This window comes from Myotis daubentonii, chromosome 7 (genome assembly GCF_963259705.1).
Source record: "Myotis daubentonii chromosome 7, mMyoDau2.1, whole genome shotgun sequence".
In the NCBI taxonomy this organism is placed as follows: domain Eukaryota; kingdom Metazoa; phylum Chordata; class Mammalia; order Chiroptera; family Vespertilionidae; genus Myotis; species Myotis daubentonii.
In genome coordinates, this window is record NC_081846.1 from 84,829,491 (window position 1) to 84,844,562 (window position 15,072).

A 15,072-nucleotide genomic window follows, 5' to 3' on the forward strand; every position below is an offset into this window, starting at 1 on the left:
AATTGACAGTGTTAAATAACAGAGACCAATTTTCTCCCCAGCAAAGTATCGGTAGTACATTGGCCCAATAAAGTCAGATATGCCCTGAATCTCTTAGAAATATTTGCCATGGGCATGAGAGGAGAAGTAGGGGCATATCTGCTTCTGAGTTGTCATTTTTTTCTGTAGGCCTTTAGATGGTGAGGGCCAGAGTAAGAGCATGTCAACAGTGTAGGTGTCAGGGAAAGGACACTAAGGTGACCAGGGAAGAGGAAAGTCTGGATAGTGGGATCTATATTGAGAAGGCAAAGCACTAGGACAGTGGTTCTCAACCTTCCTAATGCCACGACCCTTTAATACAGTTTCTCATGTTGTGGTGACCCCCAACCATAAAATTATTTTCGTTGCTACTTCATAACTGTAATTTTGCTACTGTTATGAATCGTAATATAAATATCTGATATGCAGGATGCATTTTCATTGTTACAAATTGAACATAATTAAAGCATAGTGATTAATCACAAAAACAATATGTAATTATATATGTGTTTTCTGATGGTCTTAGGCGACCCCTGTGGAAAGGTCGTTCGACCCCCAAAGGGGTCGCGACCCACAGGTTGAGAACTGCTGCACTAGGAGGAACAGGGCAGGCAAGGATGGCTCATGGGGCTGAATTAGGGGGGATGTAAAGTAATAGTATGGCATTCAGAAAGCCATATCCAGTAATTTCGGATGGATTTACAAGCTAGGGTGGTGGCACCAATGGTGGAATTATTGGGTGATATACACAACAGCTTAAGGAAAGAAGGGAACATGGCAGGCCTTTTGTGGTATTTATAGTTCACTAGTGGGTGTGGGTGGCCAGGAACTGATTAGAAATAAATAAGTTTGTAATATGTACCCAAAGAAAAATGAAACAGGTTAAGAGAAGAAAAAATGATAGAATGGTGGGAAGGGTGCCATCATAGGAGAGAGATGAGAGAAAGCCTCTTGAGTAAGGTGACTTTTGAGCAGAGACCTCGATGAAGTGTGGGTGAGAGCTGTCCTAGCATCTGGGGGAAAAACATTTTAGGTAGAGTGACCATAAGGATAATTGGAATAGCCGGCCTCAAAGGTGACCCTTGAAGACTCTTGCCTGCCGGTATCCCTGTCCCAGTGGAGTCCTCTCCACATTGAATAGAGCTGACCTGTAAACCAGTAGAACATTGTGCAAATGACAGTGTGATCCCCCAGGCTATGTTGTAAAAGGCATTACAGATTCCTCCTCACTCACTTTGGGGGACCTGGGTTGCCATGTTATGTGGACATTCAATCAATTCAATGAGGGGAGAAGCAGAGGCATATATACTTGTTAGTTGTGGGTGTATATAGCCAGGAACTGCAGCTTCCTACCAACAGCCAGTACTGACTTGCCAAACATATATGCGAGGCATCTTGGAATCAGATCCTCAAGCCTTCAGAGACTGAAGCCTGTCTTATATCTTCATGCAGTCTCATGAGAGATCCCCCAACCAGAGCCATGCAGCTAAGCCACTCTCAGATTCCTGACCCCCAGAAGCCCTGTGATAATACATGTTGATTGCTAGCTTAAGCCACTAAATTTTGGAGTAATTTGTTACACAGATACCAAGTACAGTAGTAAAAAGGATTCCACAGAATTGCTAAGGATGAGCAGTTAGCATTTAGCTATCATCTAGAACTGGTCCTACCTCTGACATTAAGTATTTAACATTCCTCTTGTTATTGAACTCATAAAGGAGAAAGCAAGAGGAACATAAATTTATTGAGTTCATATTGTTGGCACAGCTATTTATATGCATTATCCAATGTAACTTCCTACAACCCGGTGGGCTAGGTCTTACTTTTTATAGATAGAAAAATATGCAGCTCAGAACAAGTAGTTTAACATAGCAAAATGATCCTTTGAATTTAAGCTTTAGTTTAAAATTTTCTGTGTTTTCTTTGTTTACTTTTTAAAATATTGATTGTGGAAAATATGGAAAGTTTAGGAATATACATACAAAAAATTACCAGTAATCCACAATTTGTAGATAACCCCTGCTAACATTTTAGATAGATATGTCTAGTGCCATTTTAAAGCTTTTATTTTTCAATTTATAAAATTAAATTAGCACCATGACCAAGTGAGATTTATTCTGGAGATACAAGGCTGGTACAATATCTGCAAATCAATAAACGTGATACATCACATAAACAAATTGAGAGACAAAAATCACATAATCTTATCAATCAATGAAGAAAAAGCATTTGACAAAATCCAACACCCTTTCTTGATAAAAACTCTCAGCAAAGTGGGAATAGAGGGAACATACCTCAACATAATAAAAGCCTTATATGACAAACCTACAGCCAACATCATACTCAATGGGCAAAAACTAAAACCATTTCCCCTAAGAACAGAAACAAGACCGGGATGCCCACTTTCACCGCTCCTATTTGACAGTACTGGAAGTGCTAGCCATAGCAATCAGACAACAAGAAGAAATAAAAGGCAGCCAAATTGGAAAAGAAGTGAAATTGTCATTATTCGCAGACGACATGATATTGTACATAGAAAACCCTAAAGACTCCATAAAAAAACTACTACACTTAATAAATGAATTCGGATATGTAGCTAGATACAAAATTAACACCCAGAAATCTATGGGTTTTTTTATACACCAATAATGATCTCACAGAAAGAGAAACTAAAAAAAAAAAAACAATCACATTTACCATTGCACCAAAAAAAATTAAGATACCTAGAAATAAACTTAACTAAGGAGGTAAAAGACTAATACTCAGAAAACCACAGGACATTGAAAGAAGAGATGGAGAAAGACATAAACAAATGGAGAAAATATCGTGTTCATGGGTTGGTAGAATAAACATCATTAAAATGTCCATACTATCCAAAACAATTTATAGATTCAATGCAATCCCCATTATAATACCAATGGCATATTTCATAGACCTAGAACAAATTCTCCAAAAATTTATATGCAATAAAAAAGACCCTGAATAGCCACAACAATCCTAAGAAAGAAGAACAAAGTTGGAGGGATCATAATACCAGATATCAAGTTATATTACAAAGCCACTGTTCTCAAAACTGCCTGGTACTGGCACAAGAACAGATATATAGACCAATGGAACAGAACAGAGAACACAGAAATTGACCCAAGCCATTATGCTCAATTAATATTTGACAAAGGAGGCAAGAACATACAATGGAGTCAAGACAGTCTCTTCAATAAATGGTGTTGGGAAAATTGGTTAGATACGTGCAAAAAAATGAAACTATACCACCAACTTACACCATACACAAAAGTAAACTCAAAATGCATAAAGGACTTAAACGTAAGATGGGAAACCATAAAAATCCTACAAGACTCCATAGGTAGCAAAATACCAGACATATGTTGTAGCAATATCTTTGCCAGTGCAGCTCCTAGGACAATGGCAACTAAGGCAAAAATAAAAAAAATGGGACTACATTAAAATAAAAAGCTTCTGCACAGCAAAAGAAACGATCAACAAAACAACAAGAAAGTCCACTGCATGGGAGAACATATTTGCCAATGTTATCTCCAATAAGGGCTTAATCTCCAACATTTGCAGGAAACTCATACAACTTAACAAAAGGAAGATAAACAATCCAATAAAAAAATAGGCAAAGGACCTAAATAGACACTTTTCGAAAGAGGACATACAGAAGGCCATGAGATATATGAAAACATGCTTAAAGTCACTAATCATCTGAGAGATGTAAATCAAAACGACAATGAGGTACCATCTCACACCAGTCAGAATGGCTATCATCAACAAATCAACAAACAACAAGTGCTGGCGAGGATGTGGAGAAAAAGGAACCCTCATGCACTGCTGGTGGGAATGCAGACTGGTGCAGCCACTGTGGAAAACAGTATGGAGTTTCCTCAAAAAGTTAAAAATGGAACTTCTATTTGGCCCAGTAATCCCACTTCTAGGACTATATCCCAAGAAACCAGAAACACCAGTCAGAAAAGATGTATGCACCCCTATGTTTATAGCAGCACAACTTACAATAGCTAAGATTTGGAAACAGCCTAAGTGCCCATCAGCAGATGAGTGGATTAAAAAACTGTGGTACATCTGCACAACAGAATACTATGCTGCTATTTTGCCATTTGCAGCAGCATGGATGGACCTGGACAGCATTATGTTAAGAGAAATAAGTTAGTCAGAGAAAGATAAATACCACATGATCTCATTTGTGGAATATAATGAACAACATAAACTGAAACAAAAATAGATCCAGAAACAGAGAAACACCAAACAGACTGTCAGACCACAGAGGGAAGCCAGGGAGGTGGGGGAGGTAAGAAATCAACCAAAGGACTTGTATGCATGCATATGAGCATAACCAATGGACATGGACACTGGAGCGGTGGAGGATTGTCCTTGGGGGTGAGAGTGTCCGGGGAGGGGTTGATGCGGGAAAAAGGGAGACATATGTAATACGTTAAACAATAAAAAAATTAAATTAGACTATAGAAACTTTTTAAACTGCAGGACTTACCCCTTTGCATGGTTTCACTTTCTACAGTTTTGGTTATCCGTGGTTAACCACAGTCCAAAATCTTAATTGGGAAATTCCAGAAATAAACAATTCATAACTTGTAAATCGTGCTCTGTTCTGACTAGCATGATGAAATCTCATGCTGTCCCACTCCCTCCGGCCCGAGATGTGAATCATCCCTTTTTCCAGTATCCACACAGTGCATGTGCACCGCCCTTAGTCACTTAATAGCTGTCTCAGTTATCAGATTGGTTATCAGAGAGAGGGGAACCACATTCACATAATTTTATTACAGTGTATTATTATAATTATTCTACTTTATTATTAGTCATTGTTGTTAATTTTTTACTGTGCTTAATTTACAAATTAAACTTTAACATTATATGTATTTATAGAAAAAAAATCCTAACATACAAGGTGAGGCAAAAATAGGTTTACAGTTATGAGTATTCAAAACAGTTTATTCTTGTCTTGTTTATTAATTATGATATCATATTACATATGAGTAACTGTAAACATATTTTGCCCCACCCTGTATGTATATAGAGAGTTTGGAACTAACCATAGATTCAGGCATCCACTGGGGGTCTCAGAACATATCCCCTATGGATAAGGGGGGGACTGCATTATTCTTCATCCTCTAATATATAGTATATATCATAAACACTTTTTATATTGTGGCATACTCCTCTACAAGGTAATTTTTAATGTTCACAAGTACATCTCATTTTTTTATTATATCATAATGTATTTAGTGAGACTTTATTATTGTACATCTATGTTGTTTTCACATTTTCTCTATTATAAAGGGTCATGCAATAAACATACTTGAAGACAAATATTTTTTCACATCTATAATCATTAGAATAAATTTTTACAAGTAGTATAATTTATAAAATTCAATTTTAATTTCCAAAAGCATTGGTAAGGCTTTGACATGCATAGGCAAATTGCTCTCCAGAGAGTTTGTACCAAACCTCCTTCTATGTGGACACTCATTTCTCTGAACATTCACCAACATTAGAATTAGTATTAAAGATTTTATAATCATTGTTAGTTCTTAGATTTCAAATTAAATGTGGACTCTGTGGATGATTCATTAAAACCTCCCTGAGGAAAGCGTGGTGGAAAGCATGGTCATGTTCATTAAGAATGTTCACAAGGACCCTGGCCTGTGGCTTGGTTGGTTGTAGTGTCGTCCCATACACCAAAATGTTGTAGGTTCAATCCCTAGTCTGGGCACGTATGGGAGACAACAGATTAATGTTTCTGTCACCTCTCTCTCTCTCTCTCTCTCTCTCTCTCTCTCTCTCTCTCTCTCTTTCCCTAAAAAAAAATCAATACACATAACCTTGGGTGAGGATTAAAAAAAAAAAGAATATTCATGAGGTTCTTGACTCCCCAAGGACTCATAGGTAAAGGGAACATTGGTCCAGGCACTGTGCTGAGAAACAGGAGATATTTGTCTCCAACTATTAGTTCATGACAATTGAGGAAGATGTGACTTGGGAGCAGTATCACTACTATTCTACTACAGTATTATTACTCTCATTCCTAGTGGTGACAGTGCAAGGAATGAGGCTGTAAACATCTGATTTAATCCAATCCATTGTGAGGTTTGTGAAATGACTGGACAGGCCTATGAGGCTGCAGGGAACCAATCCACAGTTGCACAATTTGCAAGCCTGCATTAACTCAGGGTGTCAGTATCTGGGTGTTATCAGTTGTTGCTGTGCTGTGTGAAGCAGTGTATTAGGCCCTTCACAATAGTGTTATGTCATGGGCATAACTGCCTGTCACTGATGAGGTCACTGAGGCCCCGGCTTGCTGGCGAGTGAGTGAGCGGATCTGAGACTTGAATCCAATGACTCAGTGCTTGTGTTCTGCCTACTCCTGGTTTGACCATCACTCCTCAGGTTGTTGAAGATCTCCCCGCCGACCTGGCTGGTACAGTGGCACCTTGTCTTCTGTTTGCACTGCACTCAGCGCTGAACACTGTGACAACAACAAAGCCACGCCGTGGTTGAGTGTCCGAATGTCAGTCTCCACATGAATCTGCGCACTTCCTGACCGTGAGACTGGGACTTGACACATTTGTGTACAGTGTCTGGTGTGATAATAGGTTTGCATTAACTATTGCTAACAAAAGGTCAGTAGGGAGGGAGAGGGAGGTGAGAAAGAAGGGAAAGGATGGATGAAGGGAGGAACAGTGGACTTGAGTTTGGTCTCATAATTTTCCCTGGGGCTCAGACGACCACTGTGATGTTATGTAGCAATTCTGGTCCTTGCCTGTGAGAAGCAGGTGATCTGCCACCCTCTGAGTTAATCGTGTGCAGAGGCGAGTAGAGGAGTCTCCAAGAGAGACTGGTGGGAGCAGCCCCATGGCTGCACGGAAGACCACCCTTCCTAGAGTCTGCAGCTTTGTCATGGGTCTCAGGGGCTCCTGGTGACTCTGGGACAGTGTCAATAGCCTGAACCCTCTGGGTAGTGGTGAGCTCTGCTCCATGTGGGGTGCTCCCTGGGTGCCTCCGACCTTGATCTCTGGGGTGTGCCTGGCCTTCATTTCCATTTGGAGTCACCATGGCAGCCATGCGAGTTTGCTTCCATGTCCCTGATGAAAAGTCACTTGGAAAGGGAATTTCCACTTAAGAAATTTCTTTTTGTGCAGAAGCAGATTTTAACCAAATGTTCAAGGTGTCATCTTTTCAAATTTTCTCTTTTTAAAAATGGGAAAAAAGAACATTCTGCACAATGATGTGATAGAACATTATAGCTTTGTTGTCTTTTTTTTTTTTTTTTTTTTTTTTTTTTTTAAGAAATGCTTGCACAACATATTCTGCTGAAGAAGGCAGTGAGACAACATTTTCTTCTCTGGTGTGGTTTAGTATAATAGTTATTACTAATCAGAGCAACAATGAACCACACTCACCTCAAGTTATAAAAAGTAAATAGCAGCCTTCATTAGGTTCTGTAAGGGTGTGCTGCTTTTGTAATTCCCAGAGCATACTCACAAACATGATCTCATTGGCTTTCCACAGCAGCCAGATGAGATGGGGAAGTGTTGGGGCAATTGGTCTCATTTTCAGGTGAGATGGGAAGAGGTCAGGTGTCTTGCTCAAGGTCACACAGTCTATATCAGTGGCGGACAGAGCGGAAGAGTCTGGACTCCAACCATAATATCCCCTCATCTTTTCCAGAGCACTTTCGACAGACACAACTGCCCCTGTGCCTGGCGATAGAATTAATTCTAAGATTGGTTCTCTAAACATTTCTTTCTTTCTAATGCCATTAATCATGGCAAGAGTGTGGCCCCAAAGCACTCTCCCATTATGTCTAACCCTCCCAGACTTTATCACAAAATCTTGGAAGTCATGGGCTACCAGGCCAGTGGGAGGCTTGTTTTCATGTATGAGTAAGTTTAACAGATGGCTCAACCTGAGATTTAGTGTGAAACACTACCTCCTCCGGTGGCCATAGGACGGAAGGAGGCTGTTTAATGATGCAGTTAGGGGCTTGGGCTTTGAGGAAAGCAAAACTAGCTTTAAATCCAGGCTCCGATTCTGGTGACCTTGGGTGAGGCACCTCCCCCAACCTGTTTCCCCATGTAAAATTTGTTTGCTAATAGAACACACTGCATTGATGTTTTTGATAATTAAATGAGATCTAAAGCACTCAGCACATAGCAAGCACTCAATACATCTTAGCCATTATGATTATTAATATTATTATCACCAGGTGGGATGGAAGTTTCTCTGGAGACCCCATTAGTGTCTTTGGCCTCAGTCATGTGAGCCCCAAAGTTGGCAGAAATATTGATACCACTGTAAAATCATAAAGCCTCTTAGTATGGAACTGAGTGACATTTCCGGAACTTGGCAGCCCAGTCTTTGGTATTATATTGGTTTCCTATGGCTTCTGTGACAAATTACCACAAACTTAGTGGCTTAAAACAACAGAGATTTATTATCTTACTGTTCTGTGGGTCAGAAATCTGATGTGGGTCTCACTGGGCTAAAATCCAGGTGTCGGCAGAGCTGTACTCTTTCCTGGAGACTCCAGGGAGAGTTGGTTTCCTAGCCTTTCCAGCTTCTAGAGGCTCCTGCATTCCCTGGCTCCTGGCCACCTTCCTCCAGCATCAAAGCCAGCACAGCGGGTTGAGTCCTTCTCACATTGCATCATGCTGTGGCCTCTTTTGTCCCCTTCCTCCACTTTTAAGGACCCTTGTGATTACACTGGGTGTATCTGAATAATCCAGGATAATTTCCCCATCTTAAGGTGAGCTTATTAGTGATTTTAATCCCATCTGCACCTTTAATTCCCTCAGTTCTGTGGATTAGGACATGGGCATTTGGGAGGGGGCATTACTCTGGCTACCGCAGATATACACTGAGTTAAAGCCTGGAAGCAGAGGCCAGCACTTGGGAGCCACTGCAAAAAGGAGGGTTTAAGGAAGGCCACTGGGCCAGGCAAATTGGCCCACAGCCCAGAATTGGTGTGGTTGCTGTGTATTGCTAAGTCTCTGCTGGCCACCTTGTGTTCAGATTCCCTTTAGTCTACGTGATCATGGAGAGTAGATATTATTAGCATCTTTTTACGAAGGAATTCATTCACCCAAGATCATCCAATGGGACTAGCGTTTGAGCTTAGGCTTGACTTCCAAAGCTTATAAAGGTGTTTCGCAAAGAATGTTCTGTGCACCTGCATCAGAATCCACTGGGAGGTTTGTTAAAATGTAGGTCCCAATGTCCTACTTTAGTGAGTCTAGAATAGACCCAATAGAAAAGGACTGTGCATTTGACAAATTCCCTGGGAGAGCAGGTGATTTCGACATTCACTAAATCCTAAGTATCACCTGTCTCACGGCACCACTAGGCAAACACAACCCAGAGATCAGGCCAGGAGATTGGTAAACAGAGGAGAAACAAGAGGAACCCAGGAGTGTCTCCTGATGGATGGCCTGGACCAGGTCAGGACTAAGAGGTAAGACTGAGACCAAGGCCTACCACCTGGTTCCTCAGGTGCTTCCGCCAAGGAATAAGAGGCCTGGCCTGGAGTTCACACAGTGTATTTCTGACCAGCTTTGGAGGTGCCTGGAGAGAGGAAGGGTCCATGTGATGTCTCTGAAAAATAGACATACGGAGTGTGGAGTACCTCTTCTCTTCCCTGGTGTAGATGTCGAGGGGCAGGGTGACTCCCAGGACCCTGCACATTGCTGAGGAACGTGCAGGATTCTGAAATATAGGGCCTGCCCTGCCCACCACGTTTCAATCCCTTCAGCCCCAGTACCTATTCCCAGAGGCCAGGCAGAGGTTGTGGAGGAGGGATGGGGACCCAAGCTGAACCATCCTTCCCTTGGAAGAGAGTCGGGGTGACTTCATACAGAATTAGCACCTTCCTTGGAGACTTGTTCTCACAAGGGGGAGGAGGCATCCTCACAGGTAGGCTTATTTGCCAAAGGTGTTTATGGGTTCTTGCAGCAAGTTGAGCTTCTGAAGTGGATGTTGGTCCCACAGTCTCAACTGTCTCCCTGTCAAGTAGTCCCTGCTTTCTCCATTACCCTTCAAAAATCTCCATCCCTTCATTGGTCCCAAGGTCAGCTTCACACACAGGCAGTTGGGAGGTGCAGCAGTGCTAGGACCTGGGTTGCCCAGAACAGGGGTTGGTCTCCATCTATGAATTCATGGCACTTCCTTCTCCCCTGGCAGTCCTGGGCTTCTCACCAGATTAATCACTCAAGCAGACAGACACAGGTAAGGGCATTATCTCCGGATGGCCTTAAGGTTTATGGGACCCCAGCTAATAGTTCATCAGCAGCTTCTCTTATTCTGAGGCTTTTCTCATGACCTAGGATTTTTACCAGACCATCTTTGATTCCGAGGGTTCAGTCTATGTAAGCACATGAAGCCAAAGAAAGAGGATAAGCCTTTTTAACCGGACAGCTCTCGTGCAAGTCCCAGCAGAACTGTTTGCTTGCTATGATCTTTGGCAAGTATTTTAACCTCCCTGGGACTCACTTCACTTGCTTGACTCACAAGGTCATTTTGGAGATTAAATGATATAATGAATATAAAAACACATTATGAAGAGAAACATACTGTACACATTCATTAAAGATTATTGAGACTATTTATTGAGTGTTTATTCTATGCCAGGCCTTGAGCTAGGCACTGAGGGCACAGGCACCTAATATACAGAGCCCACTCATAATAGTCTCCTCGGTATGATTAACAATAAGCCAACGTTGGAAGGTGAGAAAGCCTGGCGGTGGTGATGAGGGTGTGGGGCCATATGAGGATCCTGGCCACGGTGGTCACCTGGAAGTCAGTGTTAGAATAACCATTTTTGTTAGTGCCCTGGGGAAATCTTTGCATGTACCTGTGTCCATTCACAAGAAGGCAGTATTCTGGTTTGGGGCTTCTATGTCCTTCTCTCTCTCCTGGCATCAACCTCTTGGATGACCCTGCATTTTTTATCCATTCTGTTTGGAACTTCTTAACTTTTGGCATCAGTTGGGCTTTGATTCCTTGGATCGTGGATATAAGACAAACTCACATACAGTCCTCGTCCAAAATCCTTTTGTGTTTCAGAAATCAGCTTTGAATTTTAGAAAAGTTATACTATCTTATATTTCACATTAAGTAAAGCCTGAAGCAAGATCTGGTCAGCACCCACAAATCAAATGTGGAAGCATTTCTGCAGCAAAACATAACTATTTTCCACAAAGTGGGGTCAGTAGGACTACAGATAATCATGTCACCAAATGAGCTGTGATAAAACTTGATTTTCAGATTTTTCTAGTTTTGGAATATTTAATAGAGGACTGTGGATCTATAATATCCTAGCCCTTAAACTCAGTAAATGTGTTACTATTTCCATTCAGGTCTAAAATATTTTACTATTTTTATATCTTAGTAATTTAAATTAATGCGTCCCAGTCTGGTTCTATGGAGGACCCTAGTGTTGGCCTGGGTATCCTTTCCTGAGGTACAGCTTTCAGTAAGTACCCGTGCACCTCCCCACAATGACATTTCCAGCCAGAAAAGGCCAACCACTTGGTTTTACAAACAAGTAAATAAACAAAAAGAAATTTGGAAAGGAACTATTCAAAGCAAAATCACCTTCTTCATGTTAGACATGGATCACCATCATAAAAGCTCCTCTAGCTTCAAATGGCATGAGTCATTCCTTATTCACTCCTTCAACCATTCATTTACTTATTCAACTACTCATTCATTTTTTCACACCTTCCAATGCTGATGAATTTGTCCCTTCATTCAATCAGTTCAGTGACAAGTCTGTACCAGACCAAAGGGCCAGATCTTTGGAAAAGAAAGTCAAATGAGACATGTTCTTGCCCTCTTCCCACCTTTCAATGGCTAATGCATTCTTTTGTTGTTTCTTCTTTTTTTGTCACTTGTACTTATTTTCTTAGGTTCAATTTCATATGTGTTCTTTTGATTTTGAGGTATGAGACTAATACCACATCAGAAGGCAGGCAGGTGGGATAGGGTAAGATTCACGGTATATTTACTGAACAGGCTGAATTCAAGACCCAGATGGACCCATTATCAACTTGGGAAGTTCAGCTCCATTTGACTGGTTTACATAGAGAAATTATGTAAGGCAAAAGTAAGTATCAAAGAGAAGAGATTGTGTGCAACCTGGGGATGAAAACTCATACTAATCTCTTTATCTCAAGTTCTTGATAGCAGGACTAACAAGTGTATAGTAAATACCCAATAAATGTGGGTAGAATGGAAGAGCAAACTAAGAAAGATGTAAATATATGGGCAAGTGAGTACATTAGTTAATAAGAGGGGAGGAGAAGGAACTGTCATTGAGTGCCCACCATATGTCAAATTCTGTGGTTGTATAAGTCTATTCATCAATAAAAAGAAATTCCAATTTTGGTGAGCCAATATTTCTCTATCAATAAATTATTTTTTTCTTGTAGCAGACATTTATCAAACTTCCTAAGCTTAAGATGGGTAAGTCTTTCTTTTTGCTGAAGTCATGAGAGATACATGGAAACAAGAGAACCTTGAAAGTGGACTTAAAAACCATACATGTGATTCAGAAAACTTCACTGCGAAGTGGCTCAGAAATGACCCCTTTTTACTTGTTTCATTTAAGTAAAAGGCTATAATGGGGTAGTTAGTCAAATTATGGGTTAGCAGGTTCATTGGGAGGTGGATATACACTCTTAAGGATGGGGAAGAAGGAAAAGTTTGTCTCCTATATTCCACTTTTTGCAAGAACTAATAAATCCATCTGCCCAGATTTCCCGAGCTAGAAGCACAAATACACATCTTTGTCAGTATGTCCTGAATCTTTCTTCATTCTTCAAAGTTAAAATTCTTCTTTATTTTCTCTATTATCTTTGGTGGACTGATGTCTAACTTAAAAATAATAAATTTTCAGCATTTAAATATATACACATTTATCCTAAATGCATACATTATATAATTTCTTAGCCTAAGTCCTATATTTTCTTATAAAATAGAAACTTACTTTGACTGGGCTTTTATCCTCCTCCATGATGCTGATTCCTTCTTCACAGTTAATGGTGGGAGCAGAATGGCTCCTCCTCCATAGTAAGGAAACCATTGTTGGAAAGAGATGATGAATAGGCAGCCCTACAGCATTCTCATTCCTTAAACACTCCAACCCCAGCATCTGGCTCTGTCTACACTTCCAGGCTTTGTGTGTTGGCAAGAACAGTGTGTCAGACAAATAAGCACTATCCTCCACTTCTTCCTTTTCTGGAGCTTTCTGGTGCTGTCAGCTCCCATGCGGCCTGGGAAGTCTTGTGATAAAAGAGTGGTTGCTATGATTATCTAAGGACATATAACATGTTGATAAATAAACATTTTACTTAACATTAATGTAGTGTGCTTTTACTGTGGTTGCTGTTTGTACCAGTCACTGATAGCTATTAAAAATGAAGTTGGATTTTAATTCTGAAAAGGCATTTCTGGAATTGCATTTTGGTTCCTGTACACATGAAGGAGCTATTAAGCTTTAACATGTCTTTATGGATTAGTGTCTGAACACCAAGAAGGAATGGAAGCTGGCCATGACCTGGCAGAAGAGGACAGCTAATACTAGTACTTGGAGGTGCGCTGGATTCCCCAACTGTTATAGTCCACAGAAGGGGTGCAAAAAAGAAAGAGAAGTGTCTTAAGAGAAAACAGAGAAGTTGGAGGCAGAGGGTTGGAGACCACCTCCGTTGGAGAAAATACAGCTCACTGGAGCGACTTTAGATGGTTATTCTGTTACTTGCAGCTCAGACATTCTCATACAGGTATGCAGTTCTGCATAGAAATAGCAGCCACTTCCCCTTCGGTCTTTTATTTCCTTGTACGAGGGGTGGTAAATAGTCTTCTGAGCAGGCAGATGATCCCAGGCAGAGAGGCAAGAGACCTGAAGTCTAACACTGTGTGTAGCATAGTGTCAAACCTTTCTATTAAAACAAATAAGCAAGAAATTCAAATAAACAAATGGGTGATTGAAGAGATAAAAATATACTTAGGTAATCGTGGGCAGGTTACCTGGACTCTGAGGGCTTCAGTTTTCTTATATGTGGACTTTGTGGGGCACGCCAGTTCAGTGTTTCAATCACTTGCTTTCTATGGTCTTGATTTTTGTTACACAGTCACAGGCCTCAAAATGACATTTCAGTTAACTACGGACTGCACATCCAATGGTGGTCCCAAAAGATTATAATGGAGCTGAATTTCCTGTAAGAAATGGAAGGATATATGGCTCAGGAGGAATTGTTTTTCTCTGGTAGGATCAGTATCTGTGTGGGTTGGCAAGAAATCCCCTTTCACCCACAGAACTTCCCTTCTGAGTGCACAGATAACAACCCACCCAGTCAGCAATGACCTGTTCAGCACCCAGCAGCGTATCCCCTGGCACTACATAGTCAGGGGGTGCTGCATCCTCCCACGTCCAGCCTGATGTTCCTCAGAGATTCTGCTGTAGTATCTTCGTTGAGGACTCTGTACAAGGACAGAGGTCTACCTATTAAGTGCCACTGCCACGTTAGTAAGTGCTTTCTGTGACAGTGTGGGGCCAGCCTGTCCCTCTGCTCTGGAAATATTTCCAGGTTGTAATGATCAAAATATTGAGTCCTCAGCTCCATGTTAAACACTCTCTCTCTCTCTCTCTCTCTCTCTCTCTCTCTCTCTCTCTCTCTCTCTCTCTCTCTCTTTACAAATACTAAAAAATGCCTTAATCTGACCACTTCTTCGACATGTAATAACCCAAACCACGTTGCCATGACAATCCCCGATGGTCCTTTATCTCTCCAACTTGATTTCTCATTCCTACTGATTCTCAGGCTATGGTTCACTCCCTACTGACTGTCACTATCATGGTGATCTACACCTTACCTAACCAGTTTCTCCTCCATATTTCCAATCAGTCCAGTCCACATGTTCAAGGAATAGCTTTGACAGCTTCAATGTTCTATTCCTAACTCTACTGAAAGAAAGTGGGGGGAGGGCTTGTGGGACAGTGTTTTTGAA